At 49.2% G+C, this 21,803-nt stretch overlaps 1 long non-coding RNA gene across 1 annotated transcript in view; it reads right to left on the bottom strand.

Moving 5' to 3' along the window:
• Nucleotides 1-3,959, bottom strand: part of LOC126506212 (uncharacterized) — a 38,112-nt gene extending 34,153 nt beyond the window's left edge. Inside the window, exons 1-2 of the long non-coding RNA XR_007593150.1 lie at nucleotides 3,856-3,959; nucleotides 3,573-3,747 (exon numbers count right to left, since the gene is read on the bottom strand). This is a non-coding gene — a long non-coding RNA (uncharacterized lncRNA). The remainder of the gene's footprint in view (nucleotides 1-3,572; nucleotides 3,748-3,855) is intronic.
• Nucleotides 3,960-21,803: the final 17,844 nt, after the last annotated feature.

Here is a 21,803-nt window from a genome sequence, read left to right as displayed (position 1 = left end):
CCTCCATGTATGCCTGCAGGCCAGAAGAGGGCACCAGATCTCATTACAGATGGTTGTGAGCCACCATGTGGTTGCTGAGAATTGAACTCAGGACCTCTGGAAGAGCAGTCAGTGCTCTTAACCTCCGAGCCATCTCTCCAGCCCCCTGGGTTTGCTTTTTAAAAGATCAACTTGCACCCTCTCTGAAACCAGCGGTGGTGGTCCTCCCTTGAAGCCTTAGCAGGCAGGAGGCTGAGCTAGACTCATCATGGGTCCCAGGCCAAACTGGACTGCAAAACAAGACACTGTTTCAGACAAAACCAGCAAAACGTAGCAAGTGGACAAATTCGCTTATATACAGAACATTCAGAAATACACACTAGCTCTCTGTGAAAGCCAATCAAGCAAGGTGTCCAGCTGTAGTTAACAGAGGACATGGCTGTGATAATCAAGTACCAAATGCCTTATGTTTTTATATATGGAGGGAGGAGCCACTTTAAGGCAGACCCCAGGTCTGTAGCCCTACTACAGTCAGGGTCTGGGCTGATGCCTGAGGGCCCCGTTACCACGAGGGCCATGAGGATTCTTGGGGTCTGGGCTGCCACCTGCGTCTGTGTTGTTGTCTGAGGGCCGTGCTACAACTGGGGTTGTGCCAGTCTGGGTGGTCTATGCAGACACCTGGGACCACGGTGACACCCAGACCAGGTTGCTACCGAGGACCATGTCTGGGTCGGTGGTGCTGCTGTAGCCCAGGTCTGTGTTAAAATCCATGGCCCACCGTGCCACCAAGGGGCATGCTGCAGCCAGAGCTATGCAGATCTGAGTGTCCTGTGCTGCTACCTGATGCCATGGTGATGTCCGGGGCAGAACTGCAGCTGAAGCCCAAGTCTGGGCACGTGACCCTACTACTGCAGGGGTCTGTGTTGATGTCCAAGGTTCCTGTTGCCATCGAAGACTACGTGGATGTCCAGAATCTGGCACCATGTTGGTGTCTGAGGGCCACACCGCCTCAGAGGATGTGCTGATGAGTGACCTGCACTGCTACCTGGGGCTATGGTGACATTCCAGCCCCAGCTACTGCCAAGAACCACGTCTGGATCTGTGGGTCTGTGTTGCCACCAGAGGTTACATGGATTCCCAGGGGCAGGGCCGCAACCTGCAGCCTTGTTGGTGTTTGAGGGTCCTGCTGCCATTGGAGTCTTCCTGACCTGTGTTTCCACCCGGAGCTAAGATGTTGTCCTGGCACAAGCTGCTGCTGAGGACCAGGTCTGGGTCCATGGTCCTGCTGCAGCTAGAGTTTGTGTTGATGTCTGTGACCTGTGTCACCTCAGTGGGCCGAGGGCCATGCTGAGCTGGCCCTGCCCTTCACTGGTGCTGGGAAAGCTGGTTCTGACCCTCACTGGGTCAGCAGCAGCAAGAGAGCTGGCCCTGACTCTCATGGGAGACCAGGCTCCCAGCACTGGGGAGAGATGTCCCTACCCCTCACTATGGCAACGGAGAACTGGGCCTGATGGAATGGGCATAAGGGAGCTGGCTTGACCCCTTTCCTGAGTGGGGGTGCCTACTGACCAGCTCAGCTACCACCTAGTCCAGAGGTGGGTAATAAACTCAGGACCAAAGAGGCAAGATGGCCAGCTCAGAACCTTCTCAAGGAGACGCTGCACCTGCTTTTCCCACTGATGGGCACCACGGCAGCCATCTAGCTATCTGGAGAGTCAGCCTGAGAGAAGAGGAAACCGGGAGGTGGGAATACCTGGGCTGTGTCTTCCTCACTTGGCAGTCAGGCTATCTCCTGGACTGTTCACTACAAGAACCGAGCTTGTTAAACAGTTTGGGTTAATAGAAAGACTCTGCACAAATGGGGCAGTCTGTGGTCTCCTCACCTCCTGTGCATACACATCCAGCCACTAATTTCTACTCTCATGGGGGGACGTCTGGTCCCAGGAGGTCCCAGAGCCTCCCTTCTGCTCCCTCAGCCAGGTGAAACCTCAGGGAAGCAGCCTGGCCCTAGCACCCGGGCTTCTACATGGTCTATTTATATGTGAAATCGCTTGCGTTCTCCTAGTTAGTGGCAGATCTGCCTGTTTGATGTTAATGAGTTTGTGAACCCAACAAAAACATAAAAGAGGAGGCTCTTGCGAAGAGGGAAAATAGAAAATAAAGTGCCATCGAGATGGGATGGGCTCGAGATCTGCCTTGAAGCTCACCAGCCCCCTTTCCCTGGCTTCCCAACGGGGCCCCTTTCATCCAATGGAAGGAATCGAGATAAAATGCCAGTCTGGTGAATATCCCGCAAAACCAAACCACACTGATTAGTCTGGACAAAGAAAATGAAGAATTTGGCTGATCAAAGTGAGCTCGGCTCCCCCTTGAGCCTCACCCACCCCATTAGGCCTCCTGTGGACAAGAGAGGCAGGTCTCTCCCCATCAGGAGCACTGCCATGTTCAAGCAGCCCCTTGTGCGTGGTGAGAGTCTTAGCTGTCTCGTAATAACCCACTTTAGGACACAGACGTTCTGATCTGATATTACTAAATGAAAGTGGCTGCTTTCTAATCTGGGGAGAGTGGGGGCATTTGTAACAGCCAGAATCAAAGGCTGGGGCCCTTTCTGTTCCTAATTATCAATAGTATTTTATAATCTTATTAATATTGATACGCAGTATACTGAAGATCTGTTAAGGAGTAATGTATGTGGAAGATAATTAACAAGACCCGAGTCAGATCAATCGCTGATTTGACAGCCAACGGTGTGTGGCTTATAAATTATACATATTCTAGGTATTGCTCAAAATGTTTAAAGTTTCAGTCCAATCCTTCCGATCCAGCGCTCAGGGAAGACTTGAACCTAAAGGTACTGTCCCCAGCCTACTACAGCCTCCTCTGCATACACAGGACTTGCCTCCTTACTTAAAAAATCAAAGGGTTCCCTTTCCTGCCAGCTCCACACAAGGCATAAAAACACACCTCTCCCTTGTAAGGTGCAGAAAAACAAAAGGTGGGATCTTGTAAGGAAAGAGAGGATTAATAAAAGCAAGGCAATTTGCCTTTTGATTTCCAGAGGAAGGTAGCAGCTCAGTGCTTCAGGTGGCGGAATTCATGTTCTTCTGGATGCTGTTGGGAACGGCGAGCTATTGGGCTACGGCAATACATAATCTCAATTAACGTGTCTGTTTCGGTTGACTGAGGAGCCCACGCTATCCTCATATGTGCGCTTGAGGGTGCACACGTGTCTGCAAAGTTATCATAAAGGTCATAAGCAGCCCCGAGGACAACCCACCTATAACATAGATGCCTTCGCTGCACCTGTATTCCCGAGGCAGGAGAATTACCACGAGTTGGAAGCCAACCTGTGTTACATAAGAGCTCCAAAGTAGCCCGAGTAACAGAGTGAGGCTCTACCTTAAAGAAAAAGAAAAGAAAAGCCACACCTGTGTTGTTTGCCCCTGGTGGCGAGGAGATGCTAGCTGAAGAAGAGCTAGCTAACTCTGAAGAGGCCCTAAAGAGCTTCGAACTCTTCTCGCGGGTTTGCAGAGGGAATTATCTAGGCTGTGGCACAGAGACAGGCAGCCGTCTGTGAGCAGTTCCCCGCTTACCTCTGCCATCCGACGCTGTCTCCCCCAGCTCTGCAGACTGTGGTGAGGATGAAATGACAGCCATCAGGAAGTTTGTCCAGTATCCAGTCATGCTGCCCCTAAGCCAGTGCTGACTCCCAGTACACACAGAACGAACCCAGCCTTGCTCATCGCGCTCAGTCTCCCTTGCTGGTTCCTGTTGGGTTTCCCAATTTGTTCAGTGCTCCAGGTGAGCCATTTGTCCTTCCCATCTGTCCCCGCCCTGCCCTCTCAGGCTGTCCCTTCCCCTTTTCCCCGGCCTCACCTTTTGGAAGCTTCACAGTGAAGCCAGGTGTCACGTTCTCCAAATGGCTTCCCTGGTCTTCAAAGTAAAAGCTGCTTCTGGCTGCTAATCACATTTTACCTGCAGTGGGAGCACTGGAACCTAGTCCACTCCCAGTGGGAGAATCCAGCTAGGGGTGAACAAAGACCTCTCTCTCTCTCTCTCTCTCTCTCTCTCTCTCTCTCTCTCTCTCTCTCTCTCTCTCTCTCTGTTTTTGAGAGACTCGTGTATCCCAGGCTTGTCGTAGACGATTGAGAACATTCTTGACTTCTGCCCCTCTGGCCCCATCTAGGCCAGAGCTGGGGGCCTGACCCAGGGCTTTGGTGCAGGCCTAGGCAAGCACACACTGCCCACTGAGCTACATCCCCAGTCTTTCGTTTGGTTTCTGAGTAAGAATCTCACTACATATCCCTGGTTGGCCTGGAACTACTTCTTAGAACAGGCAGGCCTCAAACTCAGCAATCCTCAGCCTCTTTGGCGGCCGGGGTTATCAGCATGTTTCACCTTATCTGGCTCACTGGTTTGTTTTCATCCCCTGTGGGACCCCACTCAGTGTCTGAGGGTTGTTGTTGTTGTTTTGTTTGGTTTGTTTTTTTTGGGGGGGGGGGCGATGGGGGCCGGGGGCGGGATCCTAGCTCAAGAAACTGTCCCTCACACTGTGCTGGCATACTCTGTTGGCCTCTACAGTAGGTAGAGAACTGTTGTGACACATATGGCCACAATGACCAGAGGAGCTGTTGGGGGCCCAGATCCCTGGGCAGGATCTACGGGCTGAATGTACTGTCTTGTTTTGTTTTGTTTTTGTTCTGGTTTTCGAGATAGGGTTTCTCAGTGTAGCCTTGGCTGTCCTGGAACTTGCTCTGTAAACCAGACTGGCCTCGAACTCACAGAGATCTGCCTGCCTCCCATGTATTAGGATTACAGTGTGGACCAGCACAGCCCGGCCCTGAATGTACTGTCTTATTGAACTCTCCCAGAAGCCTCTTGGCATGGGTCTAAGATGTGCTTTGTCTTCTGATAACACACTGCAGACTGCCACGCCTCGTCTCCATCCTCCGAGCGTCCAGCTGCACCATGCTTCCCAGGCACTCTTGCAGTCAGGTGTAACCATGTGACTGGCTTCTGCCCAGTGAGCTAGAGAGAACATCCATCACTTTCAGACAAAACTCTCAGTACTTCATTCTCCAATCGTGGTGGTCGGTGTGAAGGGTCCAGCCAGTGGTCCTGGAGGACCCTAGGGCCACATAAAAGGCCACCTTCTATAGACTCCTGTTGGGAACTGAACCCTGCTTTGTTAGTGCTGAGATTTAAGCTTCTCGCTTGCACGAGGAGACCTAAACCTGCTTATTTGACTTCAGGAGAAAGATTATCAGGTGGGGATTGGAGGCTGGGACTTTAACTGGCACCTAGATGTCTCTGATTCCTGTGACCTCAACTACTATCCTACTCTGAGTCTCTGCTAAGAAAAAAAAGTACAAACTTCCTACCGGGGGGAACCAAGGGCTTCCTAGCAAGTCCAAGGTTTGGATTCTCCAAACCTCTGAAAGAACTCTGCGCCACTGGCTTTGCACAACCCACAGGAGTGGAATGTACTCACACACCAGTCCTTGCCATCTATGCTGTCTGCTGTAGAGAATTAGTTAAAGATGAACCACATTTGTTTATGATGCAGAACATTTGTTTAATGATGCAAAGTTGTGCTGCATTCTTTTATGTTGCATTTGTTTAACTCTGTGAAGCTGTGTTACTTTGCCTGTCTAAAACACTTGATTGGTCTAATAAAGAGCTGAATGGCCAATAGCAAGGCAGGAGAAAGGATAGGTGGGCTGACAGGCAGAGAGGTTAAATAGGAGGAGAAATCTGGGAGGAGGATCAAGAGCAAGAATATTAGGGGCCAACCACCCAGGTAAGCAGCAAGCCATGGAATGAAGAAGGTATATAGAACAGAGAAAGAGAAAAGTCCACACGCAAAAGGTAGAAGGGATAATTTAAGTTAATAAGAGCTAGCTAGAAACAAGCCAAGTTAAGGTCAGGCATTTATAAGTAAGAATAGGCCTCTGCCTCTGTGTGATTTATTTGGAAGCTGGGTGGTGGGCCCCCAAAGGAAAAAGAATAAAAATGTTAAAAAAAAAAAAAAAAGCCAGGCGGTGGTGGCACACACCTTTAATCCCAGAACTCAAGAGGTAGAGGCAGGAGGATCTCTGTGAGTTTAAGGCCAGCCTGGTCTAGAAGCGAATTTCAGGACAGCCAGAGTTATTACACAGAGAAACCTTGTCTTGAAAAACCCAAAACAAACAAGAACTACAAAGGAAAGCCAACAACTTTTCAACCAAGTCTGTAGGATGCTTTCACTGCTGTGGGCTTAGAGAAGGTAAGGACCTTGCACGTGAGGAACAGTGGTGGCTCTCACATCTGGATCCATCTGCTTCCAAACGGAGCAGTTAATTGTTCCACCCCATCCCAAGAAGGGAATACCGCTCAGGTCTGCTTCATTATCTATGGAGAACACTCTGAGGAGATCTCAGCTGCTGTTGTAGGGCTGCCCTCCTCAGAGATGAATGTGGCTCTGCAGTCATCCAGGTTGGGGCTGTGGCTATGGGATCACAGCAGGAGTCTCACCTAGAGGTCCTACCCTTCCCACAGCTTGGGGCTGGGTCCCAGAAGGTGGGGTCCAAAAGGAAGCACAAGAGAGCGAGGGGGTGGAGTCGTCAAGTGGCTTCATTTATGTCATATCCTTTGAGTCAAAGCAGTCCTTCACTTGCTCAGAGAGACGGAATATCAAAATAGTGTTCTTTAAAAAACCTTTACAATGGCAAATAAAACTCACAAGATTCTTCCATAGTAGAAAAAAAGGCTGTTTAACTGGGCAACAGTGGGTAACAGATAATTCTGGAGGAACTGAGCTAGTAACAGCAAATAGGCACTCATTCATTCAATTACCATCTCCTGAGAAGATACAAGGCACTAGGCCCTCAGCAGAGGTAGTAGCCACTAGATAGTCCCAGGAAGAGCAGACCTTTCTGGTAGGGCCACAGGTCTGCTCTTGGTTTTGTCTGCCTTGCCATGTGGAGAGGCGTTGCTGACCTATGACCCTAACTCTGATCTGATGCGGATATGAATCAGTTCCCAGGCCCTGTACCTGTGCTGGCTCAGGAAGGAGTGGATGGTATCACAAGAAATACGGTTCTCCAACCTGGAGAAATTGCTTTACAGTGAATATCGCCATCATCACTTTTGTTAAGGGAAGAGGGGTAGTCTATGTTACCAGGGTGTCCTTACCAGCCTCTTGCATTTGTAGAATGTAATGGTCTGCTCAGGCAAAGGAAGGAGGAGGGGTTAAATACAGGAGAGGGAGGAAAGAAGCCGGGTATAAGAAGGAGCAGACTGAAGTTGCACCATATGATTACAGGGGCCCAGAAATCTCCCCATCTGTCCATCTGCAAACTGGAGAGCCAGGAACGATAACATAACATCATCAAGTCTGCATTCAAGACCTGAGAACTGGAGAACAAGTATGTAACTAACTTCTGGTCTAAGCTCCAAAGCCTAAGAGCCAACAGATCCCATCTCAGCCACAGGAGAACCGGGACACCACAGCACCGAAGGGAGCAGCTATGCCCTTCCTCCACGCCGCTGACCTCTGGCCCTCAGTAGATTGGAAGAGACCATAGTCGTTCCTAATCCTCTGACTCACGCTAGGCTGCTCTGGAAACACCTTAGGACACACCCAGAGCTCTCCCGGCACCTCTTAGCCCTGTGGTGCTGACAACTGAATTAGTCTTCACATAAAGAGATTATGAGTTCCAAAGTTCTCCCGCTCTAGGTTCTCAGGAAACTTGCCTGCAGCACCCAGGACAGGGGCGTAAGAAATCCAGAACTTATTCCAAGGGCTAGCCCAAGCCACACCACTGGTGGGGGCTTCTAGACTCCCTGTTGTGTGTGTGTGTGTTGAATTTGCAGTTTTATTTCTCTTCTCCCTGAGATCTTACCATCCTTATTTCTGTTTAGGGCATTCCATTAGAAATATCTGGATGACACTGTGGAAAGCATTGTATATATGGATGAAAATATCACATTATACTCATAAATATGTAAGATCGTATATCAATTAATTTTTAGGAAGAGTTATCATAGCCCGGGCTGGCCTCAAACGCGATATGAAGCCAAAGAAGACCTTTTGTGTCTGAAGCTTCATTACGTATATGTATGAGTGTTTGCCCTAATGTATGCTTGTAGACTCCATGAGAGCCTGGTGGTGCCGCAGAGGTCAGAAGATCCCCTGAAGTGGGAGTTGTGGGTGGTTGTGAGCTGCCGTGTGGGTTCTGGGAACGGGACCTAGGTCCTCTGCAAAAGCAATGAACGCCTTTAACCCCTGAAGCCACGTTAATTTCTGATTCTCCTGCCTCTGCCTCCTGTGTGTACCACCTCGCGTGGGTTACGTGGTACACGGGACCGAGACCCAGGGTTCTCTGCATGCCAGGCAAGAACTCTGCGGACCCAAGTGAACATATTTTGATTAAAAATTTTGCTGAAAGACCTTTGTACTTCATGTAGTAGCTCACAATCTTCCTAATGCCCCAAAACAGATGGGTCTGTCACAGCCCTCTCCCACGTACGCAGTGAAGGGGACCGCGAGGCTGGGCACGGAGCTGAGGAAGGTAGAGCGACTATCTCAAGGTCACACGGCAGCGCAAGAGACTCTGACAAAGAAACCTGACCCCCAGTAGTCTACTGGGAACCAGCGTGGGTGTCACTGCCCAGAACAGTCATGGCTACCTGTCTTTTACTACTGGTTCCTGCGGTGGACACTGTCTCCTCATGTTCTGAAAGGGATGCTCAGTGAACGACCCAGCCTAGGATGCTGAACTCTGGCCTCCGGTGGGATGTCCCCTCATTATTGGCAAGGGGGAACGGGTGTAGATGAAGCTGATGTTATCAATTATACATGATCCAAGGCTATAAGCCCCTGTGTCCAGGGAGTTGGTGGGGAGGGGCCTTAACTCCTTCCCTGCTGCCCAGAACTGCTAGCGGGTTTAGTTTAGAGTAGTGTTGGACGCCTCTGTCCTGGGGCTTGCTGGAAGTCCTGTGGAAGCCTCAACTCCCTAGCCTTGAGCACTAGAAAGTGGCTCTTGGCTTTACACAGGTGTAAATCAGGCCATTAGCACCTCCCGCTTTGGCTGGGAGGTGTGCCCAAAAGGGGATTTAAAGGCGACAGGGTGGGGGTGGGGAGGAAACCAGCTCAATTTAATGTTTAACCTCTGTGACAATGGGATTGGTGTCTTCCCCACTCCCACCCCCATCCAAGTAGCTTCTGTGGTGAGAGAGTCCATAAAATACCTCAGATAACAGGAACTGAAGGGGAGGAACTGGGTGGCTAAATTACAGATCAGATTCGCGGCAGCTGGGAGAAAGCAACTCTGTGGTGGCCTTTGCCACCAGTCCCGTCCCTAGTCACACCCACCCTCCTTGGTCTGAGAGAAGAAACCCCTGACAGTTCTGCACACAGCGTTAACCGACTGGGAGGTGGGAAACTGAAGGGAACAGAACCTGGTTGGGGCATGAGAGAGGAGAGCCATTTCTGGTAAATAATTAACAGCAAAACATGTTTCCCTTGGAAAAAAAAAAGTACCCAGAAGAACTTTCAACTTCTCTAATTTGGAAAGTCAAAAGTTTAACTGGGCGCCAGGAAGCTGATGGGCAAACCCTACTTCTTGCCCCGTCATCCTGGCAGTGTGGGAGCTGTCACTCGGTTTGACCACCTCCCTCTCGGTAAGATATGAAGCCTAGGTGGCGGCCGCCGAAGGCATCCGGCTTTTCTGGGGTATCCCAAGAAAGGAGATGGGGCCCTCAAGTCTCATCCTGAGTGCCGAAGACCCGCTCTGCTGGGTGTCCTAGAGCCACCAAGTGTGCTCTCCGACTCCTGGCGAACCTTGGGGCCTGTGGCCTTTATTTTAGAATTCAGTCCACATGGGTTTAGGTCACTATCTGCTTTGTAAGCTCGCACAAGTGGCTTACCCAGTCGGAGCCAATTGGCTTCATTATCGATGGGAGTTGAAACTGTTTTTACAGAATCGTAGCCTGAGTATCGTGCGCTTGCTGTGGGGGTGGGGTGGGATGGCAGATGAAGGCTCCTGGGCCACATTTTTCTGACACCTGTTTTTCTTTAATTAGCTAATTTATTTATTTATTATTTTTAACTACAGCTCCAAGTTCGATTAGGGAACATTAACACCTGAAGCCACGTTAATCTCTGATTCTCCTGCCTCTGCCTCCAACGTGCTGAAATTCTCTGTCCGTACCACCTCGCGTGATTTACGTGGTTTTCGTGGTTTACGTGGTACACGGGACCGAGATCCAGGGTTCTCTGCATGCCAGGCAAGAACTCTGCGGACTGAGCCGCATCACTAACCAAGTAAAAATATTTTTAACTAAAAAATGACTTATTGTCCGTGACTGCTTCCCTGCTACGGTAGTGGACTTGCCCAGTGGAGATTCTGGGGCAGCAAAGCCTAAAATAAATAAATACTACAGATGATGTTACTAACCTCTGAGCTCAGTGAAGACGTAACGTGGGGCTGGCTTAAGCATTTCCTGTCACGACAGGCGTTCTCACTCTCACCCTTGGTTTTTGGAAGGGTGCTGTTCACCCCACTAGTGATGCTGAAGCTCGTAGCCCCTGCCTCCACCTACAGTCTAATCCCCAGTGATGACTTCAGGTACAGCCCTCTCTTTGCCGTCGAGGAGGAGAGACTTGGTGGGCTCTGACGTTGGTGGCCACCAAATCACTTGACAGATGTCAACCTGAGGTTGAGAAAGGAAGCAAGCAGAGGTGTGAGTGGTAACTGGAGAGGCCTGAAGGCACGACCCTGGCCTCATCTCAGCACGGACAGCTCTTCTCAGAGCCAGCCTTTGCCTGTGGATGAGGGGTGCTGAGGAGAAAAGCCAGCTCCTCTCTTCCCCAGGCTGCCATCAGCTAGGCTGTGCAGGGGAGGAAGGGGAAACCTCCCAGCAAAGAGTAAGGAATCTCAAAGCCCTCCCTCCCTCCCTTCCTCCCTCCCTCCCTCCCTCCCTCCCTCCCTCTCTCTGTGAATTGAACCCGTGAAGTTATTCATGCCAGGCAAGCCTCTACCTGTACCCTAAGTATAAAATAGAATTTTTCGTAGGCACTATATGATAGTTGGTAGCTAATGGGATATACTTTGTAGGATTTTCTGGGGTCTTTGGTATGCTCCATAATTTTTATAAACAGAAAGTGTCCTGCGATGAAAAGCTTTTAATTCTGACTTTTCTACATTCAATTAATTTCTGCATTAAATTCTGACCGCTTCTACATTCTGACTTTTGGGACCACTCACAACCCAAGAGGTAGATAGTGTCTCACCTAGGTCACAGTGAGGAAACTGAGGCTCATATTGGTAAAGAGATGTATGTTAGTTCTCAACTAGGAAATGCCCTGCCTGGTACTAGAAGCTGGTGCAAGGGTCAGCTCTTTGCCTCCATGTTTTTATCTACTCAGGGTTAAGAGCTCTGTAGAGTCCCCTGGGTGAGCTCTGTGGGCCTGTCACCTGCTCATTCAGACAAGACAAGGGCAGTGTTGCCCATTCTGAGATCTCCTCCAGGAGGGCTTCCCAGCTAGGACCTCAAAGGACCAACCTGCAACCACAGGAGAGAGTGGAGAAGGACAATGACAAAGGGGTCATGAGGGCAAGGAGGTCAAAGGGCCCAAAGGGCCTTGCCACATCTGTTCTTTGCTTTCCCCAGATTCCAATTCTCTCCCTCCCTCCCTTTCTCTTTCTCTCTCTCCCCCTCTCTCTCTCCCACTCCCCCCTTCTCTCTCTCCCACCCCCTCCAAAATTTGGATTTGGAGACTAGTCATATTTCAACCCAGCAGCTCTGCCAAGAAGAAATTACGTTGAGAAAAGGAAGGAACAAAACAAGACCCTTTCCACATTGAAAGGTTGGCCCACACTCCTTCCCTCCTTCTCCCGCTAATGGCTGTCCCCGTGGCCTAGGCCAGGGCTCTGCTTTGTTCCCTGTGAAAGACACAGAAGAGCACCTGCTCAGCCCTTAAGCAAACAGTGCCATTTAAACCGCCAGGCGACATCATCAGCTAAGGAGCCCTGAGAAACACAGTCCCTGGCTTCTGTTGGTTTTTGTGCATGTGTTTTTTTGTTTTGTTTTGTTTTGTTTTGGGTATTTTGTTATTCTGCACACTTCAAAAGAGGTTTGGGTGGCCTGGGGGAAGGTCTGTCTTCTGAGTTCATTTCCATCCCGTGTGTGGCTTTTGTGGACTTGCTGCTTCTGCCGGCTTATTGTTCTAGCTTCTGGTTTTAGGCTTCAAAATAAAGAGACTGGGTTTTAAAAAAGAAACGAATGTGGCTAGAACAGAGGTGCCTTGGGCAGCTAAATTACACCTGCAAGCATGAAGTCACCACAGCCATAGGGGTTAGGGATGCTTTCTTCAACGACAGCTGGGCTGAACATTGACCACCAAATCCAATCATGGCAAGGCACAGGGCTTGGTGCTGACCCCTGACCCCTGTTCTTCCTCACCAGGAAGGAAGTGGTATTGGTATAAAATAGACACGTGTTTGAATACCACTTAGGCTCCTCCTAGCCTTACCAGGACCTTGGACATAAAACGTGACCTAGACAAACATGCCCATATATATTGCCTTGGTTCACCTTCAAGTTCACCCAAAATTCTTTGTAACTGTGGACACTCCCCTCCATCCAGCACTGAGGGGCTCTCTCTATTTCAAGACATAAATTCTCTCCCTGTTACCAAAGGAGCTTGCCCAGTCCTTGAGTCAGGCGTCCAGAGTGTCCTGGATTTGACCCGCCAGAGAAAGATTCCTCAAAGAGCGTCAGAGACTGGTGGCTGAATATCTCAGTCCTTTGGGGTGACACGCTGATCCTGAGATGATACTTCTTCACTGGGTCCCCTGAAGAACCCTTTAAGCCCCAGGTGTCCATGCAGTGCCTAAAGTCTCCCTTCCCTCTTCACCTGTCTCCCCCAAGTCCTTGGCACTGAACCTGTATAGCTGATTATTTAACCCCAACAAACTTCAGTCCTCTTGTTGGCTAAAAGAGGGCAGCAAATACCCCCCTACCAGGGTTGCTTGGCAGTGGCGCTGTGTAAATCTCACGATGGGAAAAGGTGGGCGTGCCCATGCCCACTCTGTGTTCAATGGGAGGAGCGGGCATTTATGACTCTCACTAGTCCATGATCGTAGCGTTTCACGGCTAATATCTTATGATTAAGTTTCAGTATACACAAGCTAGCTTGGAGAATGCACATTCTATGCTTATATCAACAGACTTACGCTCCCATTTGGACCCCTATGACTCCCATAAAAAAACAAGGGAAATGGAGGTCCCTAGGTGAGGAGACCAGCTCACTATTTGTCTCTCCAAAACCTTACCTGTCCTTTCCAAGGTAGTATAGAAGAGCAGAGAGAGCTTGAATCCTGGCTCCTTCACTTAATAGCCATGCAAGTTTGAACAGTTTACTTGAAAATGCTGAGACACCAGTGTGCTGCCCTGAAGAACTGTAGTAAGATTAAAAGTGATATCCATAGCTGGGCCCAGTGGCACACACCTTTAATCCCAGCCTCCGGGAGGCAGAGGCAGGCGGAGCTCTGTGAGTTCGAGGCCAGCCTGGTCTATGTAATGAGTTCTAGGATAGCCAGGGCTATGTAGAAAGACCCTGTCTAACTTGGTCTATGTAGTGAGTGGTAGGCCAGCCAGAGCTTTGTAGAAAAAACCCTGTCTAAAAACAAACAAACAAACAAACAAAAACCCCATAACTGGATTCAGGCCAGCAACACGGATGACTGCTTTTCTCTCTCCCTAAGCACCTCCTGGATATGAAAATAGAGTTCCTTCTATGTGTGGCCTCAGAACAATCTCTCTCCACCAGTACCCATTTTTAACTTTTATTTATTTATTTGGATGGGGGGTGGCACGGGACAAAGTCTTGTGTGTAGACTTGACTAGATAAACTGGAATTTGCTATGTGTACCAGGTTGACCTCAAACTCAGAGATCTGTCTACCTTTGCCTCCCAGCGCTGTGATGAAAGGTGTGTGCCTACCACACCCTACTCAGTACACATCTTACAATCCCCTTCCCTCCCTTCCTCCTTCCCTCCCTCCCTCCCTCCCTTTCTTCCTTTCTGTCTTACTCTTAGTCTCTCCCTCCCCTTCTCTTCCATCCATATTCTTTCAGCCCCGGCTGCTCACATTCGTTTTGCCCTCTCGTCCTGCAGCACCATGCTCCTCAGACCAGTGTCACTGGACCCCTGAGAGTAGGTCCAGGAGACACCACACCCTGTAAACCCCGTCTTCCATGGAGTATAAATTGGTGAGCTTGGATGGAGGCAGGAACAAGACCACAACTGAATTCACAATTTGTCTCCAAGTTTTACTCATGCTGGTTTATCAGGTTCATTTATTAAACTATAGGCATTTAACTGACCAGTTAAAATCAGCCTTGATGGGGTGTTGACACTACAGAAATTGGTAAAGACTACAGTCCCCCTGAGAGCCATTTATTTTAAGCAAATGTTAGCATACCACTGCCTAAAATGTAGATAATACAGTACAAGGGAGGAAGCCTTCCAGAAGTAGACCCGCCCACAAGGGGTTCACTGCAGGGGGTACCAAATGGCACTGATCTACAGTCAGGAATAAAATTTCAACTTCAACCAACTGAGGCTGAAAACTTCCCTGGGTACCGTAGGCTAGTCTCAAACCCACGATCCTTCCACATCTGCCCCTGAGTTCCTGAGTTATATGTGTTATCCCTTACAGATCAATGTGTAGAGTGATCAGCCACAGATGCGCCATTTCTATCAAACCTGACTCCACAAGGCTCAGAGACCATTAAGGAAGAGAGAGCTGGAGCGCTAGGTCATAGAGAATGTGTGTGTGTGTGTGTGTGTGTGTGTGTGTGTGTGTGAGAGAGAGAGAGAGAGAGAGAGAGAGAGAGAGAGAGAGAGAGAGAGAGAGAGACCAGTGAGGTAGTTTAATTTTAACTTTAATTTTCTCTTCAGTAGTGTCTCTGGACATGACCAGACCAGTGCACACACGAACTCATAGCACCTGTGGGTGCCAGCATGAGACCTGTTCAGGGTCAAGCTGGAGAGCAGTCCAGCGTGGATGGGGGAGGGGCTCATGAGGCACCACCACTGGTTGAGGAACTATTGACAGATGATGGTTTGGGGCGGGGGAGAAGAGTCAGTTTTCCTTAAGGGTGTAGCCCCTCATAGGTCAACCATACTCTAGTTGACACCCCATACCCATGAGTATGGGAGACACACTTTGGACTCGGTAGGTTATGGAAGAAAGAAAATGAGGAGAAGAAGGAGGAGCGGTGTAGGAACTGGAAGAGGAGGACCAGGAAGACCATGGTACAAAGCAGTGGGAGTAGGAGAGGGAAGAGGTGAGGAGTAGATTCTAGCGGAGTTAAGGGTGGGGTATGGGGTAAATATGGTCAAATACACTGTAAGAAATTCATAAGAGAATTAATAGACACACATTATTAAAAGCTAAGCCACAGGTGCTTGCCACCATGCCCAGCTTTGAGCTTAGTTTTCTGTCGGCTTTATGGGATTGACGGTGAGAAACTCCCTATGCCTGACTCACTGGTCTCGGGAGAACGGCACAGAGGCTAGAAGACCCACTGTGGTCTATATTGGTCTGTCCTAATCTCTGTGGAAACATCTGGAAATCACAAGAGTGTGCTGTTTAGTGACCTAGTGGATTTAACGCCACAGAGGATCTGCCTGAGAAAGGGAAGCCACACCAAGCAGTCATGGCGGGGCTAGACACCGAGCAGTATGGCAGTTGGGTCTATCTGTGTTTCTTATGACATCTAACCCCGGACCATGAGCTCAGAGAACTGACCAAAGTCGTCACTGTGCCTTAGGTATTGCCACAGAGAGTCACATCTTCTCTTCTCACAGCAAGCTGCCCATCTATTCCGCCTCCTGACTGCTGGGGATTAAAGGCATGCACCATCATAACTGCTAGGATCTTTTAAAAGTTCTGCTCTAGATTTCTCAGTGAGTAAAGGTGTTTGCTATCAAGCCTGAGGATCTGAGTTTGATCCCTGGAACCCAGAGGAGAGAAGAGACTAGATTCTGAGGCTCGGCCTCTGACCTCCATGTACCCACTCCTACGTGAGGAGGTGAGGACCTCCCTAAGAGTTTCTCCTTGGACCACTGGCTGAGTATCATTTTTAACGTCACCTCATCAACCAATTGTCCCTGTCACCTTCTCCAGCACCCAGCGCCACCCTGTCTTTTACCTGCTCGCCTGTGACCCTCTCAGGCTGCAGCATGTGGATTAGAAGCCTCCCACTCCACGGCTTAATTGCAGGAAACTATGTGTATCATTTTCTCTAATGATTTAATAGTCTGTCTTCCCGAGTGAATGCTAATTCCCTGGAGGGTATGGAATGCGGTCAACTCACTGTTTCTCTGTGCGGCCCTGAAGCAGTCACAGAGAAAGCATGGGCCAGACTGAGACTACATTGTCCACAGTGCACACAGTACCTCAGGACAACCCGGAGGGCAGACCACTAGTATGTGCCTGCTGGCTTCTTATAAGGATCCCTAGGCAGGAGGCATAGACAGATCTCTTACACAGCTGAGGAAACTGAGGCACAGCTGAGGGACCTGAGGCTAAGAGGGGTCAACAACACACTTGCCCCAAGGCATGAAACAGGCAGAAAAATTAGATGTCAGACTTGTCCTCCTGAAAATCTGTGTCTAAAGTACCACAGGGTTAGGAAAAACAGAAATAAACCTCAAGACTAATCAAAACAACAGGGGTTTCTTCCAAGTAAGAAATTGAGAAACTGAGGCAGTAGGTAGCTGCAGGCAGCCAGTTCCTTCCAGGACGGTGTCAGGAGTTAGGTCCCAGTGAATTGCAAAGTCAGGAGAAGGGGAGGGGCCCTGCACAGTGCTAATAGAGCCTCAGAGGACACACTGGCTAGAAGACACTGGCAGCCATTTTTGGGAAATCTGGGTTCTGCTGACTCTTTGGTCCACTAGATAGGTTTGTCTTTCTCCACTTAGTAACTCAGTCCAAGACTCTACTTCATGGAGATTCTAGGGTAGTTGGAAATCTTGCTCTTACTCTGAATGACAGTGGCAAAATATTCCAGTTATAGCTAGCCAGAGAGTGGTCACTGCACTCAAAGGCCTGGCTACATGGACCCATGTGGGAGGTCCTTCTGTCTATGTGCTGCTTTTATTGGTTAATGAATAAAGAACTGCTTTGAGCCTATGGCAAGGGCAGAACAGAACTAGGTGGGAAAAGCTAAGCTGAATGCTGGGAGAAAAAAGGGCGGAGTCAGGGAGATGCCATGCTGGTAGGCCATGACCTCATGGTGATATACAGGTTAATAGAAATGGTTTAAATTAATATGTAAGAGTTAGCCAATAAGAAGCTAGAGCTAATGGACCAAGCAGTGTTTTTAAACAATATAGTTTCTGTGTGATTATTTTGGGCCAAACTAGTTGGGCTGCTGGGAAGAACAAGCGACCCTTTTTCTCAACAATGGACTATTAATGTGGTGGCAAGTCCTGCCTCCCAGGTGTGGAAGGAGCTAAGTGGGGTGTAAGTTCCTCCATGCAGCTCGAAGGCCTTGGGGATACATGGGGTTCAAGGGACACGAGGATGTTGTAAATCCGAAGAAAGGACCAGAACTGAGTAACGCCGGAGGTCACTCTGAGACTGTCATCCCCCACCCCCCCAGCCTGCGGCTGTTCCCAGCGTCTCCTTGGTTTCAGAAACAGCCACTGAGATCTAGATCAACCCTGGGAACTCAGAGTTCTTGCTTCCTACTCCTCTCAGGCCCCGGATCCAGCTCAGTTGGCAGAGTGGTTGTTTAACATGCTCAGAACTCCGACTTCCGTACCCAGCATGGCAGCAGCAGCAAGCCTGTCGGCGTGAGCCTGCAATCTCCACAGTGCTGCAGGGAAAGGCAGAGAGAGCAAAAGTACAAGGTCACCTTCCACTAAGAAGGAAGCTGGAGGCCACCCTAGGATATATGAGACCCTGTCTAAAAAATGAAAAGGGAACGGATCTGGTATACAGCAGCATTTTTGAAGGGCATCCAGGACTGCCAACCCTAAGAAGGAAGAGGGGTCTCCATCAAGCAGTTGGTCATTGTGCGAGGGGCCTGCTCCCTGGCACCCGTCCTCCTGCTCTGAGAGCAGTGACATTTCTTCTTCCTTCCCACAGACATCTGCCTGGCCTGCTCTGCTCCTTAAATCAAGCTCCAGACTGATTTGTGTACTGTCCGGCGATTCGCACAGTCTGGCTATAACCAGATCCAAACGCCAAATGGTGAACTCGCTTGAGAAAGTGCAGTTTGTGGGCAACCGGAGAAGGGAAGATGCTAAGAGAGGTCAGGCTACCGAGCAGAGGTTAAATACTTTCATACTTCTGTGCTGCTCCAGAAACTTCCTTGAATTCTCATAAAAAAAAAAAAAAAAAAGAATCGCTGTAATCTGATGTTTTACCTCATTAAATGCTGCAATTTGAGAAGCAAGGAAAGTCCTGGGCTGGGAGCGGGCACCTGGCATAGGTCACTGTGCTGTGTTGCTGAGTCTGCTTCCCCCCCCCCCCTTCATGGGGAGGCTCAACCGAGGGACAGGGGCGAGCCTTTTCGTCTCTTAACCTCACACCATAAAGCCCACTTTGGTTCTTTCTTCCATTCCTGCCCTTTACCAATAGGCCACCATATTGTTTTGTTTGGTTTTGTTTTTTTTTAAATCTGGAAGCCATCTTTGTTTTGTCCCTCTCGCTATCCAGGAGGATCCTGGGAGTTCACTTGCTAGCCAGGTTAGGTTAGGCAACTGGTGAACTCTAGGTTCAGTGAGAGACCCTTCTCATAGAAATAATGTCAAGAGAGAGATAGGAGATATCCAGTGTCAATCTCTAGCCGTCACACACACACACACACTCACTCACACACACACACACAAACACACATGATGCGTGCAAATATACACAGGCTCACACATACATACACATTAGTTAAAAATAAAACTGGGCTAAATTAATAGCAACTGAACAATGCATTCTCTTAGCTTGGAGCCATCATTGTCCTTTTCCTAATCTTCCAACAGCCAAAATGGGGGATAAATTTGAGGTGACAGCCAAAATGTGGATATTGGTGTCCAGAGTATATTTTTCTGTGGATAGGAATCTTTCCACCACCCTAATTCTCCAAGTACTGCAGTTCTTGGAATCTCAGCATCTCAACTCAGTGACAATGGCGGCCTTTACTCAGGTGAGGCTGCTTACGTGTAACACACTCCTGTCGGAAACAGTTGGCCTTCCTCTGGTCTTCTTGCTTCCTATCATTTCTTCCTCTCTTCGTTTTCCAGATGCTGCTAGGGATTCAGACATCCAGACCTAGCTGTTGACCCAAAAGTGACTCCTAGTCTCTCCTGTGGCTCAGTGGCCATAATCAAACTCCCCCAAACCCCTTTATCCTCCACACACCACCTGCCCAACTCCCTCCCGGTTCTACCTAGGAAAGGTTTCCGCTTTGGGCCTCAGACAAAAACGTCTTTCTGAATAGACACGCAGCCATCAAACATCCTTGCGCTGCAGGTCTTAAATATCAGCCCTGCTTCCTTGATGGAGAGGGCCTGTTCCCCACAATATGCTCACAGGAATAGCAAGGACCCTAATGTGTCTTAATGAGGTGTTAATGAGGCAAAAAAACGCTCTGGTTTGCAAGGGGGTTGGGCTGACCTTCACTCTGGTCTCAAAATAGGTTTAGTCTCACGTCAGACACCATGCAATGCAGTGGGAAGGCCACAGAGCTGGGGTTGAAGATGACAGAAAGGTGGGGTGTGCGTGTGTATGTGTATGTTCATACACGTGCCCGGAAAGGGTTTGGAACTTTTTTCTCATTTCTGAGACAGGGTCCCTTGAAGTCTATCCTGATGGAAGACTCAAAACATAGCCAAGGGATGACCTTAATCTTCGGATCCTGCTTCTGTCTCTCTGGGATTTTACAGGCGAGCACCACCATGCCAGGTTTGGGTGGTGCTGGGGATCAAATGTGGCTTTGTTCACACCAGGCAAGCACTCCGCCAAGGAAGCTGCAGCCCCAGCCCTGTTTGGAACAGTCTCAGACTGCCTCTTGTTGCTCTTGAAGACTTGCCTGTCAGCATGTCACGAGGCTCCCCATTGATACAAGTCACCCGTATCCTAGACCAAGACCAGCCACCACAAGGAGCTTCCTTCTGGCACTGTGGTCCTCTTTCTGTGCCCTTTCGCGGTACTTAGGCTGCCTGCCTGGTTGTGTTATGATGTCACTGCTTGCTTTGTTTTCTGAGATGCCCCGTGTTGCTCTTGAAGACCTGCCATGTTTCAAAACCTTTCTCTCTTTGTCCAAACCATGGTGGAGCAATAGGGAGAGAGCGCTTCCGACCTCAGTGCACAGATGCTCTTTATGTTACCTTCCGCCCGCTTTCCTTTCAGATACGTGGAACAATCAGCTGCTTGGGCAGGTTCTTCTAAATGAAAAGTGATGAGCTTGTCTTCACAGGGTGGTTTTACCCTTTGAGGAAAAGGATTATATAAAATTAAGACGGGGGCTGGGGCATAGTTCCTTCTGTCAGCAGAGTGCACGAATTGAGAGGTGGAGGCAGAAGGACCAGAAGTCTAAGATCTTCCCTGGCAGAGTATATCAAGTTCACGGCTGGTCTTGGCTACACAAGACCATGTATCAAAATAAGCAAACCATTCAAAGTAGTATTGTCGTGACTGTTGTCTCATAATAGGGCATGAGCCACCATTAATGTGGGTAACCTGACTGCTCCCTTAGGGACATCGGAGGTCTCATGAATATTTATACCGTAAGCTGTGTTTGCCATCGGTCTTCATTCGCGTTCTAACAGGAGCCCACAATGCGCTAAGTAATTCTCCTTTTCTACAAAGTCTACATGTTTTAGTCCCAGTCTCATTTTTGTTGTTTTGGTTCCCACACAGTGAATTCAGTCTATGGCCATTCATCCATCTCTCCTTCTGTTTGCCCATCCACCAATCCACTCACTGGTGTTTGCCGAGTCTCTATATGCACCATCTAGCCGCTCATCCGCCAGTTTACACAGAGATACTTGGTGAGTCTAAGTCAGGTGCCTAACTAGGTGTGAGAAGACACAGCCTTATGAGGAATGTAGACGGAGAAGCAGACATAGGCTTACATACAGCACAGCACAAGGTCCTGTGCATGGTCGCCTGAGAGCCGAGCAGAGGCAGAGGCAGGGAGAGAATGCCCCTTCAGAAATATGGAGACCCCAGAGAATACGACGGAGAGCGGTAGAGGAGGGTGAGAGGCAAACACAGCTGCTCCTAGCATTTCAAAACAAAACAAAACAAAACACGTCACTTATTTTTTTGTCATGGGTTCTGAGAATTCAAACTCAAATCTTTGGTAGCAAGTAGCACTGTTACCCACTGCGCCATCCCCCAAGCCCCCTGCCCCCCCCCCAAACACACCTTTTTTTCCTACATAGTGACCAAACCAGGTTCTTGTGCCTGCAAAACAAGCAGTGACTGTCTGGGCCCTCTTCCCAGCACTCTGTGGAAGCTTTATGTTGTTGTTGTTGTTGTTGTTTTAAATAGAAGTGAGCCTGTATGAGTTCATGAGCCAAATTAGGACCAAAAACACAGAGAAAGAAGACGGGCCAGGTGGTGGTGACACACGCCTTTAATCCTAGCACTCAGGAGACAAAAGCAGGTGAATCTTTGTGAGTTCAGAGTCACCTGGTTTCCAGAGAAGTTCTAGGACAGCCAGGGCCACACAGTGAAACCCTGTCTTGAAAAACCAACTAAACGAATGAATGAATGAATGAATGAATGAATGAGACAGACCCAGCTCTACCACCAACTCGCT

The sequence above is a fragment of the Alexandromys fortis genome, unplaced genomic scaffold, assembly GCF_014885135.2.
Source record: "Alexandromys fortis isolate MF-2015 unplaced genomic scaffold, M_Fortis_MF-2015_v1.1 scaffold_16, whole genome shotgun sequence".
NCBI classification, from domain to species: Eukaryota; Metazoa; Chordata; class Mammalia; order Rodentia; family Cricetidae; genus Alexandromys; species Alexandromys fortis.
The sequence above is the reverse complement of the archived record's forward strand: the minus strand, read 5'-3'. Positions and strand labels throughout refer to the sequence as shown.